Source organism: Ornithorhynchus anatinus, chromosome 1 (assembly GCF_004115215.2).
Source record: "Ornithorhynchus anatinus isolate Pmale09 chromosome 1, mOrnAna1.pri.v4, whole genome shotgun sequence".
NCBI classification, from domain to species: Eukaryota; Metazoa; Chordata; class Mammalia; order Monotremata; family Ornithorhynchidae; genus Ornithorhynchus; species Ornithorhynchus anatinus.
In genome coordinates this window covers 5,091,422-5,115,158 of record NC_041728.1, presented here as the reverse complement: position 1 = coordinate 5,115,158, position 23,737 = coordinate 5,091,422, and the positions used below count along the sequence as shown (strand labels likewise).

Here is a 23,737-nt window from a genome sequence, read left to right as displayed (position 1 = left end):
GGGGCCGGAGCGGGAAGAGCAAAGGGAGCAGGCCAGGGTAATGCAGAAGGGAGTGGGAGATGAGGAAAAGTGACACTTAATCTGGGAAGGCCTCTTGGAGGAGATGGGCCTTCAGTGAGGCTTTGAAGCAGGGGAGAATAATTTTCGCTCGCGTTTGAGGAGGGAAGACGTTCCAGGCCAGAGGCAGGATGTGGGCCTGTGGTCGGCGGTGAGACAGGTGAGATTGAGGCACAGTAAGAAGGTTAACTTGATCTTTCTCAGTCTTTCTCCAGCTCTTCCTCTCCCCCTTTAATAATAATAAATCATTGTGGTATTTTTTACATGCTGACTACGTGCCAGGCATTGTGCAAAGCGGTGGAGTAGATACAAGCTAATCAGGGTGAACACGGTCCTTGTCCCACGTGGAACTCACCGTCTCAATCCGCGTTTGGCAGATGAGGTAACTGAGGCACAGAGAAATGAAGTGTCTTGCCCAAGGCCACACAGCAGAGAAGTGAGCTCACGGTGAAGCCGAAAAGCGGCGTGGCTCGGTGGAAAGAACAAGGGCTTGGGAGTCAGACGTCATGGGTTCCAATTCTGTCTCCACCACTTTTCAGCTGTCTGACTTTGGGTGAGGCCCTCAACTTCTCTGGGCCTCAGTGACCTCATCTGTAAAATGGGGATTAAGACTGTGAGCCCCACGTGGGGCGACCTGATCACCTTGTATCTACCCCAGCGCTTAGAACAGTGCTTGGCACATAGTAAGCGCTTAACAAATACCAACATTATTATTATTATATTGTGGGCCGGGAATGTGTCTGTTCTAATCTAAGTCTCCCTGTCTTCTCACTTTACAGTCACTCCTTCAGGAAATTTATTGATTCCTATGGCTGCAGCTGCCACTTTTTTTTAATGGTATTTGTTAAACACTTACAACGTGGCAAACACTGTACAAAACGCTGCCTCGTCTACATAGATGACTCCCAGATTGCCCACCCCAGCGAAGGGCTGTTTCAGTGCTCAGTTTGTCAGAAAAGAAATGCCCAGGGTTTCAGGTTCCGTAATTTTCCATATATAAGCAAATCATGTCGGACACCGTCCCTGTCCCAGATGGGGTTCACAATCTCAATCCCCAAGAGGTAACTGAGGCCCGCAGAAGTTAAGCGACTTGCCCAAGGTCACACAGCAGAAATGTGGTGGAGTCTGAATTAGAACTCATTACCTTGTGACTCCCAGGACTATGCACTATAGGGTGTCGCAGGGTTGCGCTTCAGCAATGCCAAGAACAATCCTTTCACGAGATTTTCCTTCACTTACCATGACATCTTGTGAACACCGCTACATCGGACGGAGGCCGGGAAACGCCGGGAAATCTCACCAACGTGATTTCCTGTGGTGACGTGGGAAAAGCTGAATGCCAAAATGCAAACGATTTAAATCCAAGTCTCGCTGTGAGGTTTGAGGTTTTAACTTCTCTCCGAGACTCTGTCCCTGCTGACATCTTTGCTTTACATAAATAGAAGGAGTCATCACTCTCTAGATTGAAAGCTCCTGGAAGAATCGGACTGGGTCTAATGACTGGGGTATTTGTTAAGCGCTCACTTTGGGCCAAGCACTATGCTGAACCCTAGGGTAGATACAAGCTATTCAAGTCAGATGCAGTCCCTGACCCACACTGGGCTCACAGTGCAATTGGAGGGAGAACGGGTATTGAATCTCCATTATACAGACGAGGAAATTGAGGCACCGAAACATAAAATGACTTGCCCAAGGTCACGCAGCAAGAAAGTGAGGGAGTCAGAATTAGAACCCTGGTCTCCTGAGCTCGTCCCAGTAAGCAAAATTGCACCTCTACTAGACCATGCAGATTGTATCATCCTCTCCAGAGATCAATTTACTTGACACTTTGCAATATCTGTGAGATATTTCCATTTTGCGAAAGGAAAAGAGAGGCACAGGGAGGTGAGTTAGTGTCTGAATCAAGATCTAGAGCAGCCGCTATCGGTGGAGCCAAAACAGAATTTAAGAAACAGTTTGGCCTAGTGGAAAAGCCAAGAATTGGGAATCAGTGGACCTGGGTTCGAATCCCAGCTCTGCCACTCTGCTGTGTCACTTCAGGCAAGTCACTGAACTTCTCTGCCTCAGTTTCCGCATCCGTAAAATGGCGATTCAATCCCTGTTCTCCCTCCTGCTTAGATTGAGAGTCCAATGTGGACAGGGACTGTGTCTAACATGATTGTCTTGTCTCTACCCCAGCTCTTAGAACAGTGCTTGACACATAGTAAGCATTTAACAAATACCAATATTATTATCATCATTATTATCATTACTATCATCATTATCATTACTATTAGTAAGACTCAACTCCTAAACCCATTTATTTTAGACTCATTTTAAACTCCCCAATTGTCCATACATTTTAGACTTTCGGAGTGAATTGATCTTACATGACACGATTGCACATTTTTTTTTTTTAAGGAACAAAATGTGCCATCATCATGTGTTTAGAACTGTGCCTGGCACATAGTAAGCGCTTAACAAAAACCCTCATCATCATCCTGTTGAATTCTCCTTCTATTTATCCTCGCCCGTCTATGGACGGACCTCCAGAAAGAGAGAACTTCAGTTGATCCCCATTTAGGAGAGAGAGATGTAGTGAGCTATGCAGTAAAACAATGTTTTTATCATCTTGTATGTGTTAGACATTTTTGTAAAACCCTGTTCTTACTTGATTGCCATCTTGGAATCCTCCCTCCATGTGATGACCTCTAACTCCGTAAATATTTATGTTTCGCTTTACACTGAAAAAATACTAACAACTTTGAACTTCCAAACTAGAAATCACTTAGCATTCGGTTGATCTGAGAGTGACTCTGAGAAACCCAAACCAGAACTTTTCTGTTGATCACTGCCAAAGTTACCGACTCCCCGCAATAAGCCTGGTTTCAGCAGGAGCAGTCAAAGTTTTTGTTAAGTGCTTACTGTGTGCGGAATGCTGGAAAAAATACACAGGTTGGAATTAATGTGCCTTAGTGGCTACACCACTGGCTTGGGAGTCATAAGGACTTGGATTAATAATAATAATTATTATTGTATTTGTTAAGTACTTACTATGTGCCAAGCCCTGTTCTAAGCGCTGGGGTGAATACAGGGTAATCAGGTTATCCCACGTGGGGGTCACAGTTTTAATCCTTACAGATGAGGGAACTGAGGCCAAGAGACGTTAAGTGACTTGTCTAAGGTCACACAGCGGACAAGTGGGGGACCCGGGATTAGAACCCGGGTCCTCTGACTCCCAAGGTCGTGCTCTTTCCACTAAGCCGCGCTGCTTCTCAAGTCATCTCATGCGGCTTCTCAGTTCTAATCCCGGCTCCTCCACTTGTATGGTGAGTGACCCTGGGCAAGTCACTTCACTTCTCTATGCCTCGGTTCTCTCTTCTGTAAAAGGGGATGAAGAATGTGAGCCTTCCCCCCTCCAGAGCCCTACTGCAGGCTCACCTCCTCCAGGAGACCTTCCCAGCCTAAGCCCCCCTTTTCCTCTGCTCTCCCCCATCTCGCTCTGACTCGCTCCCTTTGCTCTACTCCCCCTGCCCAGCCCACAGCACTTGTTTATCTATGTACATATCTATAATTCTACTTATATTAATACCTGCTTTACTTGTTCTGATGTGTACATATATGTATATATAATTCTATTTATTTATCATAACGTTGGTATTTGTTAAGCGCTTACTATGTGCAGAGCACTGTTCTAAGCACTGGGGTAGATACAGGATAATCAGGTGGTCCCACGTGAGGCTCACGGTTAATCCCCATTTTACAGATGAAGTAACTGAGGCACAGAGAAGTGAAGTGACTCGCCCACAGTCACACAGCTGACAAGAGGCAGAGCAGGATTCGAACCCATGAACTCTGACTCCCAAGCCCGGGCTCTTTCCACTGAGCCACGTATTTGGGTGGGAGAGCGATCGTCTGTCAGATAGGAAGGGGGAGGGCGTTCCAGGCCAGAGGCAGGATGCGGACGAGACGTCGGTGGCGAGGTAGTTGAGATCGAGATGTGCTGAGAAGTTGGCATTAGAGGAGCGAAGTGTGCAGGCTGAGTTGTGGTGGGAAAGCAGGGAGATAAGTTCGGAGGGGGCAAGGTGATTGAATACTTTAAAGCCGAGGGTAAGAGTTTGTGTGTGACGATGGATGGTGGATGGGACACCACTGGATGTTCTCGAGGACGGTGGTCGACTGAACGTTTTCATAGAAAAATGATCCGGGCAGCAGAGGGAAGTATGGACTGAAGTTTCTATAAAAATGTTCACTCTACCTTAGCCCCACAACACTTGTGTACGTAGCCGTATTTATTTTAATGTCTGTCTCCTCCTCTAGACTGTAAGCTCCTCCTGGGAAGGAAACATGTCTCCCGTCTCTGTGATTCCGTACTCTCCCAAGTGCATAATACAGTGCTATGCACTCAGTCAGACCTCAAGAAATCCAAATGATTGAAAAGAGCAGCTTCTCATTCTTAAGATCACCTGTTTGTGCTCTTCTGCTCTTCCTTTGATACCCCTCATAGCAATCGATCTGCAAATATCAATCGGTGGGTTTTATCCAGCACTTTTTTTTGGTATACGTTAAGCACTTACTATGCGCTAGGCACTGTACTAAGCACTTGGGTAGAAACAAGCTAATCAGGTTGGCCATATTCCCCCTCCTACATGGGGCTCACAGTCTTGATCGCCAATTTACAGATGAGGGAACTGAGGCCCGGAGAAGTGAGACGAATTGCCCAAGGTCACACAGCAGACAAGCGGTGGAGCATTTACTGGGTGCAGAGCACTGTACTGAGCGCTTGGGAGATTTCAAGACAACAGAGTTAGTAGACGCATTTCCTGTCCACAGCGAGCTTACGGTCTAGATGGGGAGATGGACATTGAAATAAATTATGGATATGGGCGTAAGTGTTGCGGAACTGAAGATGGGGTAAATACCAATGGCTTAAAGGGGACAGATCCAAACCCAAGGGCTACTCAGAAGGGAGAAGAAGGGAAAGGGCAGAACGCTTCCACTCAGACTGATACTCCAGAAATCAATTTTATAGAGCAAATGGGGAAATCCAGGCAAGTATTCTCCCTTCCATTTTCTACTCTGGTTTCATGACCACATCCAGGGTTGAACAGTCGATGAAATTTATTCATAAATTGCATTTCAGAACAAGAAGACCGACTCTGATTTCCAGCTGTTATAATAGACCCAATTAGTAACTGCCCTGTCATTTCTTTGACTGTTCTATGGAAGTGCTTCCAAGGATTTAAAATTTACAATCCTTCATGGGTTGAATTTTTCTTACTCTTCTCTGTACCCCAAGTGCTCTGGGCATAGAAAGCACTCATTAAATCTTACTTATACTGATGTTATTCTTATCGCACGAAACACTATTCGGATTCCAGAGACGTAAGAAAATCAGATACTAAATTCGTTTTCTTTCTTTTACGTTTATCATTCAGTAATATTTACTGAGCGTCTTTGCTGTGTGAAGATCCCCGTAAGCTTCTTGAGGGCAGGGATCATGCCTAAGTTTATTGGACTCTCTAAGGAGCTTAATAATGGTATTTGTTTGGTGCTTACTATATACCAAACATAGGAAAGGGACTGTGTCCAAACTGAGCAACCTGTATCTTCCGCAGTGCTTAGAACAGTGCTTGGCAGATAGTAGGTGCTTAATGAGTTTTTTTTGTCGTTGTCTTTCTCCCCCCTTCTAGACTGTGAGCCCGTTGTTGGGTAGGGTTTGTCTCTATCAGTTGCCGAATTGTACTTTCCAAGCGCTTTGTACAGTGTTCTGCACACAGTACAGAATAATAAATACTCAATAGATGCTCAATAAATACGATTGAATGAATACATTCGTGAGTAGAGGCCAACTCTGCTTAGCATTCCTTCAGTCATATTCAGTGACTAAGTCTTTCCAGCTCTCTTGGCCTTGTCTTTGTATGCCTCTCTCTTCTCCTCCTCTGTGTTGTGCTTCTTTCCTTTAGGGTTAATCCAGCTGCAGAGGACGTTGCCCCTTCCCCACCAAAAAAAAAAAAAGCATCATCTTGCCAGTAACACCTGCTGCTTAGTGAAATTCGAGGGGGTGTTTACTGAGCAAGTCAGTAGAACCGTTTTTTTTTTTGTTTGTTTGGGTGTTGACATATAGATATATGAACTTTCATTGTCTTTCCTGCCATGACAACTGATCCACTCTTTATCGCTTACTGAATCCAATCATATTGAAATTTCCTTGGCGGGTATATTTTTAAACTTGGGTTTTTGTAAATATAGCGTAGAACAATTTATGGAAACCTGGGTGAGAAAGCAAAGCAGGGAGGAGAAATTTCGCCACCGAAACGCTTTGGGAGCAGTGGGGCGAAAAGGGGAAACTTTAAAAACTTGCCTTCTTCTATTTTGAGAGACTATCACAAGATGCTTTGTGCCATAAAAGGGGGTGGGAAGAGCCAGAAGTGAAGTTCAACTTGAGCGAAGTAGTATTTGGAAATTGCAACGAGAGGAGAGGAGGAGTAAAACATTAGGGCCACACGGTCAACCTCTTGTGGAAGCCAGATTGCCTCCGTGCAGACCTGCTTCTGATTTAATTAATAATAATAATAATAATAATGGTACTTGTAAAGTGCTTACTGCGTGCCAAGCCCTGTTTTAAGTGCTAGGGTAAATACGAGGTAGACAGGTGGGACCCAATCTCTGTCCCACATAGGGCTCACACTCTAAATCTCCATTTTCCAGATGAGGTAACTGGGGCCCAGAGAAGTGAAGTGACTCGCCCAAGGTCACACAGCAGACGCATGGCTTAGCAGGGATTAGAACCCAGGACTGTGCTCTGTCCGCTGCTTAACCTTTGTTTCTTTCACACATCATCAGCACTAATGGAGATGAGGGCATAGAGCCTCAAAGTGCTAGGCAGGTTTGACTGGGCCATTTGGCAGTTAGTGGTTAACTTTAAGCAGACTGTGTTTTTTAGAAATCCTATCCGAAGGCGGTCTCGTGGTCAGTAGTAGCAGTAAAACTCGAAATTCGAGTGTCATGTGCATAGTACCAGGTGCATAACCAGTCTATCTTGAAAAATTTCACAGGGAAAGGGCAAGGTTTGACTCTTCTTATAATAATGTTGGTATTTGTTAAGCGCTTACTATGTGCAGAGCACTGTTCTAAGCGCTGGGATAGACACAGGGTAATCAGGCTGTCCCATGTGAGGCTCCCAGTCTTAATCCCCATTTGACAGATGAGGGAACTGAGGCATAGAGAAGTTAAGTGACTTGCCCAGAGTCACACAGATGACAAGTGGCAGAGCCGGGAGTCGAACCCACGAACTCTGACTCCCAAGCCCGGGCTCTTTCCACTGAGCCACGCTGCTTCTCATACTGCACAGGTGGGCTTTGTAGGTGATTTCTAGTCACAACGCTCCTGCTGGTCAGGGATTGTCTCCACTGATTATCTTGTACTGTGCTCTCCCAAGCGCTTAGTACAGTGCTCCTCAGTCAGCACTTGATAAATATCATTGATTGGTTGATTGCAACTCCCTCGCTCTGCCCGTGGACCTTTGTTCTGCAAAAAAAGAGAAAAGAAAAGAAAGAAATTGTGGTATTTGGCAAGTGCTTACTATGTGCCAGGTACTGTTCTAAGCACTGGGGTGGATGCAAGCAAATAGAGTCGGACCCAGTCCCTGTCCCACATGGGGCTCACGATCTTGATCCCCAGTTTACAGATACGGCACCTGAGGCCTGGAGAAGTGAAGTGCCTTGCCCAAGGTCGCCCAGCAGACAAGTGGCAAAGCCGGGACTAGAACCCTTCTCTCCCTTCTCTCCTTCTCCAGCCCACACACTCCGCTCCTCTGGTGCCTCTCACCTCCTCTCTGGGCCTCGTTCTCGCTTGTCCCGCCATCGACCCCTGGCCCACGTCCTACCCCTGGCCTGGAACGCCCTGCCTCCTCACAGCCGCCAAACTAGCTCTCTCCCCGCCTTCGAAGCCCTACTGAAGGCTCACCTCCTCCAAGAGGCCTTCCCAGACTGAGCCCCCCTTTCTCTCAGCTCTCCCTCCCCTCCGCGTCACCTCGACTCGCTCCCTTTGCTCTACCCTCCTCCCCCCTCCCCACGGCACTTATGTATATGTGTATATATCTATAATTCTATTTATTTACATTGATGCCCGTTTACTTGGTTTGATGTCTGTCTGGGCTATAAACCCAGTGTGGGCAGGGATTGTCTCTCTCTATTGCTGAGTTGTACTTTCCAAGCGCTTAGTATATGCTCCGCACAGTCGGCGCTCAATAAAAATGGTTGAATGAATGAATCTCGAAAAAGCTGTCAATTTCTACATTAACAAAAACCACCCAAAGGAGAGATTCTCACCTGTTTTAGATGGTTTCCCGGTGGTTCAACCTGGAGGCAGAAAAAATAGACAAATTGGCCTCTCCCGAAATCTCCCATCCTTGTGGTTCTGTGGCAAAGAGAGAAGCGTATTTAAATACGTGTAGTGTTCATTCTTTGACAGACAGCCAAATCACAGGGACTGACCTGGAATCTTTTATCGCGAAAGGTTGCAAACACACACTTTTATCTCTCCACTCTCTTACATCCATAATTCTTTTTTGTTCATCATTCTAATCTTTGGGAAGTGTTTATTATTGGTATCTTCATAACAAATGCAGAATGAGCCAAGTAGCATGATTAAATAGTTTATCAAAGATCTCAAAGTGTGTCAGTAGCAGCACAACATTTATAAGCTGCGTCAGTCAATCAACTAATTAATGGCATTTTAATAGTATTTATTATTAATGCCCGTTATTATTATTAATATGTATCATTAATGTTTATTGTCATTAATACTAATATGGTATTTAAGTGCTTACTATGTGCCAAGCACTCTTCTAAACGCTGGGGCAGATAGAAGGTCATCAGGTTGTCCCACGTGGGGCTCACCATCTTAATCCCCATTTTACGGATGAGGTGACTGAGGCACAGAGAACTTAAGTGGCTTGCCCAAGGTCACACAGCAGACAAGTGGTGGAGCTGGGATTAGAACCCAGGTCATTATGACTTTCAAGCCTGAGCTCTATCCACTAGACCACACTATTTCATGTTATTTATTGAGCGCTTCTGTATGTAGAGCAATGAGCCAAGCACTTGAGAGAGGACACTACAAGGGGAGAGGCAGACGTGACCTCTGCTCACCAGGAGCGTACAGACATGGGAGGAGACACAGATAGTAAAAGAAATTATAGGTGGATATGTACATCGTTACCCTATTTATTTTGTTAATGAATTGTACATCGCCTCGATTCTATTTAGTTGCCATTGTTTTTACGAGATGTTCTTCCCCTTGACGCTGTTTAGTGCCATTGTTCTCGTCTGTCCGTCTCCCCCGATTAGACTGTAAGCCCGTCAAACGGCAAGGACCGTCTCTATCTGTTGCCGACTTGTTCATCCCAAGCGCTTAGTACAGTGCTCTGCACATAGTAAGCGCTCAATAAATACTATTGAATGAATGAATGAATACATAAGTGCCTGTCGGGGTGGGGTAAAGATCAAAATGCTTAAGGGCTAAAGACCCAAGTGCATAGATGATGAAGAAGGGAGGGAAAATAGTCAAGTGATGCAGAGGCAGCATGGCTCAGTGGAAAGAGCACGGGCTCGGGAGTCAGAGGTCGTGGGGTCTAATCTCGGCTCCACCACTCGTCAGCTGTGTGACTTTGGGCAAGTCACTTCACTTCTCTGGGCCTCACTTAACTCCTCTGTAAAATGGGAATTAAGACAGCGAGTCCCACACGGGACAACCTGGTATCCTTGTATCTGTCGTGAGTTCGAATCCCCGCTCTGCCACTTGTCAGCTGTGTGACTGTGGGCAAGTCACTTACCTTCTCTGTGCCTCAGTTACCTCATCTGGAAAATGGGGGTGAAGACCGTGAGCCTCACGTGGGACAACCTGATCACCCTGTATCTACCCCAGAGCTTAGAACAGTGCTCTGCACATAGTAAGTGTTTAACAAATACCAACATTATTATTATTATCCCAGCGCTTGAAACAGCGCTCAGCACATAGTAAGCGCTTAACAATGCTATTATTATTATTCTAAGGGAGAGAAATTGGGAAGTGAGGGCTTAGTCGGGGAAGACCTCTTGGAAGAGATGTGATTTGAGTAGGCCTTTAGTTCATTCATTCAATAGTATTTATTGAGCGCTTACTATGTTCAGAGTACTGTACTAAGCACTTGGAATGTAGAGTTCAGGAAGAGATAGAGACAGTCCCTGCCCGAAGATGGGCTCACAGTTCACTGAACACCCAGCAATCTTGACTCTCCCTTTGGGCTTCCCTTCCATGATGAATCAGTCAATGTTACACTGCCCAATAACACAAGATTAATGTAAGCATTGTATTTAGTGCTTAGGGTGTGTGGAGAGTTGTCCTGGAAGATAAAAGATGACAGTTCTGTCGACGAAATCTTATCAGTGAGTGCGGTTGTTTTGGAAAAAATTCCTTCCTTCACATCTCTCCAGCTCCCACCTCCTCCTCCTCAGGTCTGGAACTCTCGTGTGGCTCAGTGGAGAGAGCACGGGCTTTGGAGTCAGAGGTCGTGGGTTCGAGTCCCAGCTCTGCCGCTTGTCAGCTGTGTGACTGTGGGCAAGTCACTTCACTTCTCTGGGCCTCAGTTACCTCATCTGGAAAATGGGGATTAAGACCGTGAGCCCCACGTGGGACAACTTGATTCCCCTGTGTCTACCCCAGCGCTTAGAACAGTGCTCTGCACATAGTAAGCGCTTAACACATACCAACATTATTATTGTTATTATTATTATCAAATAATGATAGCAATAATAGTAATGATAATGATATGTTTTACACACCTGATATTTGCAAAATAAGCACTGGGGTAGATAAAATACAATCAGGTCCTACACGGTCCCCGTACCTCGTTCAGCTCATGGTCTCAGTAAGCGGGAGGATGGGTATTTAATCCCCATTTTACAGAGGAGGAAACTGAGGCAAAGAAAAGTTAAGTGATTTGCGTAAGGTCCCATAACAGGACAGTAGTGACAGAGCGAAGAATAGAAGCCAGGTGCTCTGACTCCCAGACCCCAGCCCTTTCTACTAGCTACACTTCAGGTCTTCCTATCTTCATAGCCCCTTTAAGATCGAGACTGTGTGTTCTGTCTCTTTGGTATTCTCCCAAGTGCTTAATATAGGGTTCTGCGCCCATTTATTAAATCCAATCAGCTTGAATAGCATTTCACTAATCCCTCCGACACTGAGTACGTGCAAAGTCTTCCCCTTGCTCTACTGCTCCGTGTCATTGCCGGCATGCTTTGAGCCGTCGTCATCCATTCCTCTGGGTGTCGTGATCTCTCAGTCAATCAATCAGTCATATTTATTGAGCATTTACTACGTGCAGAACACTGCACCAAGCGCTTGGGAGAAAACAACACAGTAAAGATGGTAGACTTGGTCCCTGCCCACAGAGAGCTTAGAGTCTAGACATTAATATGAATGATTTACTCTAAGAGAAATGCAACTTCTGATTTCTGCACACAAAACTAGTGTCCATTGCTCTGCTCATGTCTTTTGTCTACAGTGACCTCACTTCAGATCATCCTAGAAGGGCTGAGATAGGAAACCTAAGCGGTTTCTTCTGGATGAATTGAAGAGCGCTGTCCTGGAGAGCGGAATATAATAATAATAATAATAATATTTGTTAAGTGCTTACGGTGTCGATTACTGGGTACAAAGCAATCAGATCAAGAGCAGTCCCTGCCCCACAGGAAAATTCAAGTAATAATGTGTGTGATTGACCGATGCAGAAACAACATCCTTTAATTGTGACAACCCATTCTATCCAGGTAGGTTTTCATTATCAGAAGAGTGCTCCCTAATTCCATAACAGTGAAAACACACGTTAAGGAAGAATCGTGTGGGCTTTAATGGTGATAAAGAAGAGCCACCGTAAATTTCCTGGAGAGTTCTATTTTCTTCACTTTTTTGATTGAAAAGCAGTTTCATTTTCTAAGCCAAAATTTTTTTAAGTCTTTTAGAGAAAGTTGAATAATTACAATCACCATCCCCATGAGGAATGAACATAACGTCGCGTGTTCCTTCGTCCAGGGTTTTTGCTCTTTTGATGCTGCTTTGAGCTCTCGTTCCAGTTTTCATCACTTTTTCTACAGTAACATCTCCAGTGAGAAGAAAAGCTGAGTTGGTCAAACAACCTGCCCTCTCTTGCTGAGGTCAGCCAATAGGGATTGTAACAGCTAATATTTTGAGCTTTCAAGATAGTGGGAACTCAGTAGACTGTTTTTCCCTGCTTTCCCAGGAGAACGATGAAATTCCAAGCCAGACATTCAGAGAGCTAGGATATCACAGCTGGAAGCCAGAAATAAACTATTTCTCAGACCACTGATCTTGTGATTTGATGTATTATCTCTTGGTGCCATCTAATTCAAATTAGACAGCCGGCCAAGCTTTCTATGAAGTTTCTCTTTCTCTTTTAATTTGAGACCCTAATTAGGGGAGGCAACCATCATAGGTTTGGCGGGCTTATTTGGGGCTGAGGTATGTAAAGTGGCAAAACCCCGTCTATTTCAGGTTTTTTTACTATCTAAAATGGTGATAAACCTGAACAGTGACTATCGTCTCGGCTAATTAAACATTCTCTTCCTGCAATCCGTCCATTCTCTCCAGCAAAGGAAGCCTTATCTCCCACTGGCTTGTCCACTTTCCCGAATCCCAACCTTCTCGCTTTCTAATAATGATGGTATTTGTTAAGTGCTTACTATGTGACAGGCACTATTCTAAGTGCTGGGGTAATGATAATAATAATGAGGGTATTTGTTAAGCACTCACTATGTGCCAAGCACTGTTCTAAGGACAGGGGTAGATACAAGCTAATCAGATTGGACACAGTCTCTGTCCCACTTGGGGCTCACAGTCTTAATCCCCATTTTACAGATGAGACAACCTAGGCCCAGAGAAGTCAAGTGACATTTGCCCAGAAGTGTCACACAGAGGACAAGAGACAGGATTAGAATCCATGACTTTCTGACTCCCAGGCTTATGCTCTAACCACAGCGCCATGCTGCTTCTAGAAGATGATGCCCCTCTAGACTGTAAACGCATTATGGGGAGGGAATGTGCGTGTTTACTGTGATAGCGAACTCTCCCAAGCACTCCGTACGGTGCTTTGCACAGAGTGAGCACTCAATGAATATGATTGAATTGACTTGAAATGATGATGGTGATGACAGGTATTCCCTGTGCCTGAGAAAGGCAACTCAAAGTCACTCCCCACTGCCAAGACTGGATTTAGACCAATATCCCACCCCCATCCCAGCCCCCTATACACAGCTTTCCTTGATTAAGTGACTGTGGAGATACACAATCCCCGACAGTCCTTTCACAATCCTCCAGCCTCGCTTTGCAACTCTATAATCTCCCCGCGGTTGGAGTCAGCGGAAGGAAAAGGGAAAGAAAACATGTCACATCTTGTACAAATCCTCTCCGCCTTCTCTTCGGAATAGAAATTGTGTGAAGGCAGCGATTGTGTCTTTGACATCCAGATTGTCATAACCGCAAAACCTCTTCCCTACGGATGTCTTCCATTTTATCATTCATTCAGTGGTATTTACTGGGAGAGTGCAATACAATAATAAACAGACTCATTCCCTGCTCATAAGGAGCATCCATTCATGTTTTTCTCCTTTCAGTTGGTCAGTTGTACATATTGAGCATTTATTGTGCGTAAAGCCCTGTACTAAGAGCTGGGGAGAGTACAGAACAACAGTAAACAAACTCATTCCCTGCTCACAACAAACTTACATTCGTATTTTTCTCCTTCCAGTCAGTTGCACTGATTGAGCGTTTACCGTGTGCAGAACACAGCCCTAAGAGCTTGGGAGAGTACAATATCACAATAAACAGACACATTCCCTGCTCATAAGGAGCTTACATTCACCGAGAAGCGGCACGGCCTAGTGGATAGAGCCCGGGCCCGGGAGTCGGAAGGTCATGGGTTCTAATCCCGCCTCCACCGCTTGTCTGCTGTGTGACCTCGGGCGAGTCACTTCACTTCTCTGTGCCTCTGTTCCCTCATCTGTCAAATGGACATTAAGACCGTGAGCCTCGCGTGGGACAGGGACTGTGTCCAACCCAAACTGCTTGTTTCGATCCCCATGCTTAATACGGTACCCGACACTTAGTAAGCGCTTAACAGATGCGATTATTATTTTTTCTCCTTTCAGTCAGGATGTACTTATTGAGCGTTTACCGAGGGCAGAACACTGCACTGAACCCTTGGGAGAGTACAATACCGCAATAAACAGACACATTCCCTGATCACGGTGAGGCATCGTTGCCTTCCCCAGGCTCGGTCTCTGGGGAAGAGAGGGGCGTCCTGGGCTTCCTCCCGCCCTGTGGAGCCGGCAGTGGTCCCTGACCTCCACCAGCCCCTGCCAGCTGACGCTGCGACCCCCTCCTCTGAATCCCCTTCAGCTGGATGCCCCGGTACCCCACGCTGGAGCCTGTGCCGCCGTGCCCGTTCTCTCTTTCATCTTCTCTTCTCCCCCCAATCTGCACCGCCATTTAAGAAGCCGCGTGACTTAGAGGAAAGAGCCCGGGCTTGGAAGTCAGAGGTCGTGGGTTTTATTCCCAGCTCCGCCACATCAGCTGTATGACTCTGGGCAAGTCACTTAACTTCTCTGTGCCTCAGTTACATCCTCTGTAAAATGGGGAGTAAGACGTGAGTCCCAAGTGGGACAACCTGATTATCTTTTATCTACCCCAGCACTTAGAACAGTGCTTGGCCCATAGTAAGCGCTTTACAAATACCAGCATTATTATCATCATCATCCCACAGTCTGGGGTGTTCACATCATTTCCCCCCTCCCATCCTTCAAAGCCCATATTCATTCAGTCAGTCAGTCAGTCAGTCAGTCAATCATTTTATTGAGCGCTTACTGTGGGAGACTAAGATACGACCATAAAAAAACACATTCCCTGTCCACAGCGAGCTTACAATCAAGAGGGCAGCGGGGAGAAAGACGTCAGTACGAATAAATAAATTCCAGGTATGATCCTGCTCTAACACCTGCTCCAGGTACTAATTCACGGTCAACTACTGCTTCCCCAGATCCCACTTCTTTAACCATTTTGATCCCTTTGTCACATTCCTTCTCCCTTTCTCCTTCCCCACATGGATCCTTGGGACTTCACCATCGACGCAGATGTTCCTGATGAGTCTTCCGCCACCTTCTTTCTATCACTCCTCAACTCCGCTGATCTGATCCACCCCACCTCACCCGCTCACCGCCTCGGACGCACGTTCAATCTCATCATCTCTAGCCACTGCAGAATCTCGGTCCTCACCAACTGGCGCTCTCTGACCACAACCTCCTCACCCCCCCCCACCTCCTCCCCACAAAATCTGTACTGCTCCCCCAAAGAGACCTCCATCTTTTGAGTCCATCCGATTTTCTCAACTTATCATACCCCATTTAGGCTTCAAACCCAAACTACTTCCCCTTGATGACCAGATTGACGCCCTCAACGTCCCCCTTCCACACTGCATAGAATTTACTTGTTCCCCTATTGCTTCCTCAATCTTGGCCACTAACCCACAACCCTGAGTCTCTCCGCAGTCTGTTTCCTTCACTCCCGTGCCTGAGCCGCAGAGCGCCGCCGGCAGAAATTGAATTATCTGTCAGATTTGAGGAGGGAGGACATTCCAGGCCACAGGCAGGATGACGACGAGAGGTCGGCCGCGAGACAGGTGAGACGGAGGCCCAGCCCTGAGAGTCAGAAGGACCTGGGTTCTGATCCCAGCTCCACCACTTCTCTGCTGCGTGACCTTGAGCAACACAGTTCATTCTCTGGGCCTCAGTTAGTCGTCTGGAAAATAGGGATGAAGACTGTGAGCCCTATGTGAGACATGGGGTATGTCCAACCTGATTAGCTTGTATCAACCTCAGTGCTTAGTACAGTGCCTGGCACAAAATAAGCACTTAACAAATATCATTTTTAAAAAAAGAGAGAGAAAAACCAATTTTAGATAGGGCAAATGGGAGGATAGAATGATCTTTACCTAAGTGTTGTGGGGCTGAGGGTGGGGTGAATGACAAATGTTTAAGGCGTACAGAAACACGTGCATAGACAATGCAGAAGAGAGAGGGAGTAGGGGAAATGAGGGCTTAATTAGAAACTGTGTTGCTTATTTTGTCTACTTTTACTATACTGGGCAAATAGAGAGCTCCAAAACCAGGATTTCCACAAATGCAACCTTTCCTCTTAGAATGGCTCAGTGAATTTTCTTTGCATACTTTTCCCAGGCAGATTTAGTTCCTGTTCTGTTTTCTTTTTTCAGAAACTGGCAATTTTAAAAATTGACTAGGAAGATGAATATTTCCTTCCTTTCTCTCCTCACCCCCATTTTCTTTCCTAGCTCTCTTTAGTGGGAAATTATACTGTGGTTTTTTAGTTCTTCCATCTTGTCCATCTTGTTTTCAAGCAGCATGGTGTAGTGGCCAGAGCAGGGGGCTGGTTGTCAGAAGGTCATGGGTTCAAATTCCGGCTCCGTCACATGGCTGCTTGTGACTTTGGGCAAGTCACTGCACTACTCTGAGCCTCAGTTCCCTCATCTGTACAATGGGGATTGAGACGTGGGACAGGGACTGTGTCCAACCCGATTTGCTTGTACCCACTCCAGCACTTAGTAAAGTGCCTGATCCATAATAAGGACTTAACAAATGCTATTATTATTATTATTATTATTATTATTCTCAAAGCTTAATCCCCAGCCAATGGTTACCTTTCCCCCTCTCTATCTATCCTACACTTCCTTTACAGTTTGTATATCCTTTTCTCAAAAAAAAGAGTCCTTTTTCCTAGAATCAAGAGATCTCTTACTACCTGTTCCTAGAAAGCTTTATCACAAAGCACTTTATATCCATCAGTTCTAGAGTTTCTTATCCTCCAAAGTGTTTCGTATTAATAATAATGATAGTGGTATTTCTAAAGGACCTCCTATGTGCTAAGCACTGTTCTAAGCACTGGGGTAGATAAAAGGTAATCCATTTGGACACAGTCGCTGTCCCACAGGGGGCTCACAGACTTAACCTCCATTTTACAGATGAGGTAACTGAGGCACAGAGAAGAAAACTGACCTGCCCAAGGTCATACAGAAGACATGTGGCGGATATAGGATTAGAACCCGGGTCCTTCTGACTCCCAGGCCCATGCTCTATCCACTGTGCCACGCTGTTACCCTTGTTTCTCAGGCTAAGAGAACTTGAAGAATCGATTTTTATCCATCTGCTTCCCTTTTAGAGTGTAAACTCCTCGTGGGAAGGAACCTGAATTTTGCTTCAGTTGTATTTTCCCCACTGAACTAGTAGAGCGCTTTGTATTTGGTTGAGTGGTTGGGTCCCTCCTTTCTCCAACTTCCCAGGACTCACATGTCTTCTCTACCGGCTGCCTTTCTGCAGGCCAGTATTTGTTTAGTTGACACAGAGCTGCTATGTAGCCGTGATTATTGCCCGAATCATTTTTCTAAAAAAAAATCAATTCGTTCACATCCCCACTCCGTCGCTAGAGGACATCAGGGAAGCAGCATGGCTCACTGGAAGGAGACCAGGCTTAGAAGTCAGAGGTCCTGGGTTCTAATCCCCGCTCTGCCACTTGTCAGCTGTGTGACTTTGGGCAAGTCACTTAACTTCTCTGGGCCTCAGTTGCCTCATCTGGAAAATGGGGATTAAGACTGTGAGCCCCATGTGGGACGGCTTGATCGCTTTGTATCCCCCGCCCCCAGGGCTTAGAACAGTACTTGGTACATAGTGAGCGCTTAACAAACATCCTCATCATCATCTTCAAAAGCTTCCAATGATTGCTCATAATGAAGCAGTGTGGCTTAGTGGATAGAGCACGGGCCTGGAAGGAGAAGGGCCTGGGTTCATTCATTCACTCTTTCATTCACTCAGTCATATTTCCTGAACACTTACTGTGTGCAGAGCACTGTACTAAGCACTTGGGAAGTACAATTCAGCAACAAACAGAGACAATCCCCGCCCGCAAAGGGAATCCGGTTCCACCGCTCGTATGCGGCGTGACCTTGAGCAAGTCACTTCACTTCTCTGTGCCTCGGTTCCCTCCTCTGTAAAACGGGGATTATGACTGTGAGCCCTCTATGGGAAAAGGACCGTGTCCAACCTGATTATCCTGTATTTACCCCAGCGCTTAGAACGGTGCTTGGAACATACTAAGCACTTAACAAATACCATCATCATTATTATTATTAACAAATGCTTCCAAATATCATTATGATGATGAGGCGTCTCCACATCAAAGCCCGTCAGTGGGCAGGGACCATCTCTATCTGTTGCCGATTTGTACAGTCCAAGCGCTCTGCACATAGCAAGCGCTCAATAAATGCTATTGAATAAAACAGAAGCTCCCTGCCGTCGGCCTCCTCCGTCATCTCACTGGCTTCCTACGGCAACCCAACCCACAGACTTCGCTCCTGTCATGCCAACCGACTCGCTGTACTTGAGTTTCATCTTTCTCATCGCCAGGCCCTTGCCCTCATCCTTGGCTTGGAACCCCCTCCCCATTCAGAGCTGACAGACCACCACCACCCCTCTTATCTTCGAAGCCCTCCTAAAATCATATCTCCTCCAAGCCGTCTTTCCCAACTAAACCCTCATTTCTCCCATTTGCCTTCCCTTCTGTATCATCTATGCACTTGAGTCTGTGGGAGTCGGAGGTCGTGGGTTCCCATCCTGGCTCTGCCACTTGTCACCTGCGTGACTGTGGCCCAGTCACTTCCCTTCTCTGTGCCTCAGTTACCTCATCTGGAAAATGGGGATTAAGGCTGTGAGCCTCACGTGGGACAACCTGATCACCCTGTATCTCCCCCAACGCTTAGAACAGTGCTCGGCGCCTAGTAAGCGCTTAACAAATACTAATATTATTATTATGAATCCTTAAGCACTTTGATTTTTCCCCAACTCTTTCAGCAGTTATGCACATATCTATTTGTAATTTATTTTAATGTTCTTCTCCCTCTTCAGTCTGTAAGGTGCCTTGTGGGCAGGGATCAGGACTACTCCCTTTATCAGACTGGAGTCTCCCAAGCGCTGTGACTGCTGAGTGACCTTGGGTAAGTCACTTAACTTCTCTGGGCCTCCGTTACCTCATCTGTACAATGGGGACTAAGCCTGTGAGCCCCATGCGGGACAGGGACCGTGTCCGACCAGTTAACCTTGTCTCCGCCCATTGCTCAGTACAGTGCCTGGAACCTAGTAAGCACTTAATAAATACCAGAAAAAAGTCAGCGCTCAATAAATACCGTTGATTAATCGGTACCTGTAGTCTCTTAATCAACTGCGCTTTGCACAGATAGACACTGTAAGCTCATGCCGTCAGGGAACATAATAATGTTGGTATTTATTTGTTAAGCGCTTACTATGTGCCGAACACTGTTCTAAGCGCTGGGGTAGATACAGGGGAATCAGGTTGTCCCACGTGAGGCTCACAGTTAATCCCCGTTTTACAGATGAGGTAACCGAGGCCCAGAGAAGTTAAGTGACTCGCCCACAGTCACCCAGCTGACAAGTGGCAGAGCCGGGAAATCGAACCCATGACCTCTGACTCCGAAGCCCAGGCTCTTTCCACTGAGCCACGCTGCTTCCCACGTCAACGAACCCTGTTGCAGTGACTCTCCCAAGCGTCTAGTACAGGGCTCTGCCCACGGTAAGCACTCAATATACACCGCTGATGGATGGGTTGAACCGCAGCCCTGCCGGGACCAGCCACAGAGCAGAGAAGTCAGCGGGAAACTAATTCCGCTCGCCACACTAGCTGGGCAGGATTTCCCCCAATCCCAAATACCACGTTCGTGGGAACATTCTGAAATCTGAATTATCAGGGGCTAGCGGAGTCCATCTTCCTCTGCCCGCCACACTCCGTTCGAATATGTCCAGTGGATTCCGCGTTCTCCTCGGTTCGCAGCTGAGAGCATTTTTTCACAGATGGGCTGGACTTCTGCCATTATTTAAATCTTCCCAGCTGACCTGGGCCACTTTCATGGGAACCCGAAGCGGGATGGGAGATAGAATGATTCTATAAACACACAATATGGGAATATCCAGCAGGGATGGAATTTGGGCAAGCTGTAACGAAGGAACGTTTTCAGACAAATTCTATTAGAGTAATGACTCTCTGTGACCGAAGGGAAAAAAAAAAACCAAAGAAAACGAACTAAATATTATCGGTCAGCTAAATGCCGTAATGAGAAATCGGTCTCCCCCTGACGACCCACCTCTTCCCCAGAAAGTTTCCCGATTGATTCCCACCATTCCAATTCCTATTAACCCCAATATCCCTCTTAGCACTCACATATTGAAACTTCTCATCATCAGGGTTTAAAGTATATATCATTTGTATTCTCCCAACTGCTTAGTAGAAGCAGAGAAGCAGCAGGACATAGTGGATGGAGCACGGGTCTGGGAGCCAGAAGGTCATGGGTTCTAATCCCAGCTCCGTCACTTGTCTGCTGGGTGGCCTTGGTCACTTCACTTCTCTGTGCCTCAGGTTACCTCATCTGGAAAATGGGGATTTGAGACTGTGAGCCCCACATGGGACAGGGATTGTGTCCAGCATGATCTGCTCGTATCCTCCCCAGCACTTAGCTCAGTGCCTGGCACATAGTTAGTGCTTAACAAATACTCTGCACACAGTAAGCACTCGATAAATACAATGGATTGATTGATTGACTGATTGGCCTGCTGTTCTTGCCTTGGACTAGTCTCTTCCTTTCTCCATCTCCCAGTTCCTTTATCTGGAAAATGGGGATTCAATACCGGTTCTCCCTCCTATTGAGATTGTGAGCCTCATATAGGACCTGATTAGCTTGTATCTACTCCAGTGCTCTAGTGGAAAGAGCACAGACCTGGGAGTTGGAAGACCTGAGTGTTGATCAATCCTCTGCCCATTACTTGCTGTGTGACCTTGGGCATGCCCCTTCTCTGTGCCTCAGTTCCCTCATCTGTAAAATGGGGATCCTCCTCCCTCCAATTTAGACTGTGAGCCCCATGTGGGACAGGGATTGTGTCCAACCTGATGAACTCGAGGCTACCCCAGCCCCTAGGATGGTGCTTGGCACATAGTAAGCACTTAACAGATACCCGTGGCTCAGTGGAAAGAGTCCGGGGTTGGGAGTCAGAGGTCATGGGTTCTAATCCCGCCTCCGCCGCTTGCCGGCTGTGTGACTTTGGGCAGGTCACTTAACTTCTCTGTATCTCAGTTACCTCATCTGTAAAATGGGGATTAAAACTGTGAGCCCCACGTGGGACAACCTGATCACCTTGTATCCCCCAGTGCTTAGAACAGTGCTGTGCACATAGTAAGCGCTTAACAAATACTAACAAATACTACCCCTGAAAAACGCTCCTTATGGTAAGGGAATATGTCTTGCCTCATACCATCGAGTCGTATCCGACCCATAGCGACGCCATGGGCACGTCTCTCCCAGAAGGCCCCACCTCCGTCTGCAATCTTTCCGTTAGTGGATCGACAGAGTTTTCTTGGTAAAAATGCGGAAGTGGTTTACCATCGCCTCCTTCTGCACAGTAAACTCTAGTCTCTGCCCTCGACTCTTTCCCGTGCCGCTGCTGCCCAGCATGGGTGAGTTTTGACTTGTAGCCGATGGCCTTCCACTCGCTAGCCACTGGCCAAGCTAGGAATGGACCGGACGGGTCCCTGCTTGGCTCTCCCTCCTGTAGTAGTCGAGACGGGTAGAGGACTGGAAACTCTCCAGGTGCCACCCTGAGAGGGGAGGGAATAGGTCCACCAACCCTGTTATCTCATACTCACAGCGTGGCTCAGTGGGAAGGGCACGGGCTTTGGAGTCCGAGGTCATGGGTTCGAATCCCGGCTCGGCCACTTGTCAGCTGTGTGACTTTGGGCAAGTCACTTCACTTCTCGGTGCCTCAGTTCCCTCATCTGTAAAATGGGGATTAAGACCGTGAGCCCCACGTGGGACGACCCGATTCCCCTGTGTCTACCCCAGCGCTTAGAACAGTGCTCGGCATATAGTAAGTGCTTAACAAATACCAACATTAATTACTCACTCAAACACTTAATACAGTGCTCCGCACATAGTAAGTGCTCAATAAAAACAATTGATTGCTTGGTTGTTTGACACACAATAAATACTTTACAAATACCTTGATTGTTATAATTATTATCTTCAAAGAGTGGTTTCCTAATAGATTATTTAACAACTTATTTATATTTATGTCTCTCTCCCCCTCTAGGCTACAAGCTCATTGTGGGCTCTGTCATACTGTCCTCTCCCGAGCATTTAGTACAGTGCTCTACATACAGTAAGTGCTCAGTAAATACCATTAACTGACTGATTGATTGATTTGTATTTGCAATGAAGCTTCTGGTTAGAAAGGCCTCTGCTTCATCTCGGAGGGACGTGCAGTAGCTAAACAGACACTTCAAGTCCCTGTTGGGAAAAAATGCTTTATCCTAAAAAAGCAATGAGAATGAGTGTCAGATCGATCAGGACCCAATAGAAAAATATCAAGAAAGAGTCCTTTAAAGGGTATAATCCCCTCTCAGGGTCACACCTGGAGAGTTTCCCATCCTCTATCAGTCTTGGCTACAGGAGGGAGAGTCAAGATCACACTTTTAATCCCCATTTTACAGATGAGGGAACTGAGGCACAGAGAAGCGAAGTGATTTGCCTAAGGTCACAAAGCAGACAGGTGGCGGAGGCGGGATTAAAACCCACGTCCTCTGACTCCCAAGCCCGTGTTCTTTCCACTAAGCCTCGCTGCTTCTCTTAAGCACTTAGTACAGTGCTTGGCACGTACTAAGCGCTTAACAACTGCCACAGTTGTAATTCTTATTACACAGGGATCACAGTCTTAACTCCCACTTTACCAGTGAGGAAACTGAAGTTTAGAGAAGTGAAATGACTCGCCCATGGTCATCCAGCAGAGAAGGGGCAGAGCCAGGATTAGAACCCAGGTGTTCTGACTCCCAGGCCCGGGCTCTTTCCACTAGGCAACACTGCTCCTTCAGTATTAGGGTAAAAATAATTAGATGGACACAGTTCCTGTCCCTCATGATGCTCACAGGTATCGAATCAGGCTGGACCCCTGGCTTCTAGCCAATTAAGAACTTGATTTGCACCTACGCAGGGCAGCGGAGAAAAACAGATCTTCAAACCGCGAAAGCTTCAGTGGTTCAGGCCCACTCCCATCGCTGCCCCAAATTCAAATGGAAACTGAAACGGCCCATTCGACTCAAGTCCTGTGGGCTTTTTCCAAATCCTCCCACCCGGCCGCTTGGACACTTCCTGGTTGTGTTTGTGGTTGGGAAAGGAAATACTGAAATTCCAAAGAGATGAGCGTTCTCACAGGAAGTAGCCGAACTCTCCCGAGGTTTGCCCGTCTCTAGCTATTTGGGGGTCCAGCTTTTCATTCCTGAAGGGTCTTTCCCTTCCGGAGAGGTTTCAGAGGAACTTGGGAGCTCCTGGGGGCTCCGATGAACCAGTGACCCCTTCCATATCGTGTCCGCTTGGAAAACGGAAACGTGCTCTAAGCTCCGAGCCATCTTGTTTCTCTCAGCAGCAGACTTCAAAGGAAGCAGCCCCCCTCTCCACACAGTGTATCGTGGAGAGCAAGTAGATAGCAGGAAGATTGCCCATGATAATAAAATTAATAATGAT

At 46.5% G+C, this 23,737-nt stretch overlaps 1 long non-coding RNA gene across 1 annotated transcript; it reads right to left on the bottom strand.

Moving 5' to 3' along the window:
- Positions 1 to 7,330: 7,330 nt before the first annotated feature.
- LOC114814350 lies at positions 7,331 to 21,903 on the bottom strand. The gene is made up of 3 exons (XR_003762149.1): positions 21,868 to 21,903; positions 8,370 to 8,457; positions 7,331 to 7,566 (listed from the first exon to the last, which is right to left on the bottom strand). It is a non-coding gene; the product is annotated as an uncharacterized LOC114814350 (long non-coding RNA).
- Between the last annotated feature and the right edge of the window lie 1,834 nt (positions 21,904 to 23,737).